Below are 2,560 nucleotides of genomic sequence, written 5' to 3' on the forward strand. Positions count from 1 at the left end.
AAGCATGCTTAGTGTGAGGGATTGCTGAAGAGTCAATGAGTCGATGCAATCAGCTGGTTTTCCTTAGATAGAAAACTTTGAATCAGTTTGACTCGATGATCTGGTGAACTGGAAAGTGACCTGAGATGACATGAGTTTGAATTAGCGCTATAGAAATAAATTGAATTGAATCTATAATAAAAACAATAACACAACTTTGTCATATTTTAATGGAAATGTAACTGATCATGCTCTCCCTTTTCTTTTTCCATAACATAAGATCCAAATAAATTCCACTGATGTTTTAGGATGACAGATTCCACATAAACTTCTGGACTGGATGTTTTTTTTTCTATCATCTGCTGTAAATTAAATGAACCAAAAAAAGGTTTCGCTCATAAAAATGCATCATTGCCATTGTAGAGGAAAAACAGTTTATATATGCAATTCAAAGGGTTAAGAGCCAAGTCAAATTTGCTGTCAGGCTTTAATGTGTCAGTATGGTTACAGAAAATTAAATCTTATCTCCAACATTGATTGAGGGAAAAAGAGTTCATTGCAGCTTGGTGGAGAACAAATGGATCAGCAGGGGAGTCATTGGTGGAGTTCCTCTAAAAGTATCTGAAAAAGAGATTCTAGAAAACATAAGTGGTGCAAAAGTAAAAGAAGTGAAACTGTTAAAAACAACAAGAAATGGAGAAAGATCTCACAGCTTATCTGTGCCAATTAAATTCGAAAAAGAGCAGTTACCCAGCAAAGTTTTAATTGGTTACATGAGCTACAATGTAGAATTTTACAATCCTCTGCCTCTGAGATGTTTTAAATGCCAAAAACAAAAAATCAGACACATAGCAGCAGTATGTAAAGAAAAACAGCGATGTGGAAGGTGTGCAGGAGAGTATGAATATAGAAAATGTGAGAAAGAAGCTAAAATCAAATGCTGTAACTGTGGTGGAGAACAGACTGCTGCATATCGCGGCTGTGAAGTGAGCAAAAGATCTGAAGAGATTAGAAAAGGGAAATCTGAGTTCAGAATAAATTACGCTGAAGCTGCAAAAAGGATCCCATCCCAGTCAGAAAAACCCAAACCAACATTTCAGCAAATTACAAATTGAAAACCTCTGGAGCAGCGTCCCAAAATTGAAGATTCATTGATTGTAAAAAAGAAAGATTTTGTTCTTTTCATGGTAGTAGTGATCTATTATAGTGCTCAGATGACAAGGAAAACTGAAATAATCAAAATAATAGTGAAAGCTGCAGAAAAGCTATCTGGAAGTTAAAGATTTAAACTGGGAAATGGTTAAAACATGATGGGAAAACCAGTAGGACCATCAGAAAATGGCAGAGTGACGATAACTTAAAGATAAATGAGAAATTATGAGGGCTAATGTGATTAAGTATTTATTATTTTGGGTTAAGATAAACAGTTCAGAAAATATTATTTAGTTTTTTTTATTATTATTATTTTTTATTTACTTTTTTTTCTGGAGTGTCGTTTCCTGTTTCCTTGTTTTACTCCTTATCAGTTGGTGGCGGTAATCCACTTTACACTCACGAGAAGAAGATAAGCCCCCCCCCTGTTTAATGGCCGCGGCCTCCTCCGGGTTCGGACCGCCCCTGCTGAGGACACTGCCGCGCGCGCTCCCGCGAGCTGCTCGCGACAGATCTCAGCGAGGGAGGCGCCAAATAGGAAGAATATTAAAGCTTGTGAATGAAAGCAGCTTTTCAAGCAGTCAGAACATCACCGTCCGCCCGATGAGGCGGTGACCCGGCGGCAGTTTCTCCTCCAGACGGACCGAACACGTCGCTTCCCGCTCGGGACAAAGTTGGTGGTAAGAGGCTCCTAGCGGCGTTAGCCCGCCGCTGCTAACGTCACCGAACAGCCGAACTTTAGCCAAGTTTTACTTTACGGAAAGTTGTCTAAGCTTAGTTCCTGACCGCCCGTGTTTGTTTGGATCGGAGGCGCGGCTGCAGAGAGCTGGTTGGGCCGCTTCGCTGTCAGGTGGATGGCTGGATGGGAGCAAAGGTTGTCATGGGAGCAGAGCTGGGGGGGGGGGGGGGGGGGGGGCAGAAATATCCTCAAAAATCTGCCTTCATCAAACCACTTAATCTGGAATAATCCTCCCATTTTTATTGGAAATTTAATCCATAAAGCTTTGCTGTTGTGCAGCTTTATAAAGCATCTATGACTCATGAAGATAGAAATATGCAAACTTTAAGATGAAAGCTTTGGGCAGGGGCGGATTCAGGAAATGTGGGGCCCTAGGCAAAGACAGGCAGGGGGCCATCTGAACCGAGAAGACAGCCGGTTGATCGTAAAGCCGTAAGAAAATGCAAATTTCAACAAAAGTGGCTGGAAAACGAGGAATCCGGGACATGGCTGCAGCCTGTCGACGGTAAAAATGACAAAGGATTTTGCCGTTTTTATAGATATTAGGGATGGAACGGTAGCCGGGTGTAGCAGAAAAAAATCAGTTGTTGTGGAGAATTGTGTGGGTATGGCGAGTGGGAAAGAACAGGAGTTGGAAGACGCGCCAGCAGCACTTTATAGGTCTGCTGTATGGGACCACTTTGCATTTAG

This window comes from Cyprinodon variegatus, unplaced genomic scaffold, assembly GCF_000732505.1.
Source record: "Cyprinodon variegatus isolate N-32 unplaced genomic scaffold, C_variegatus-1.0 Scaffold1710, whole genome shotgun sequence".
NCBI classification, from domain to species: domain Eukaryota; kingdom Metazoa; phylum Chordata; class Actinopteri; order Cyprinodontiformes; family Cyprinodontidae; genus Cyprinodon; species Cyprinodon variegatus.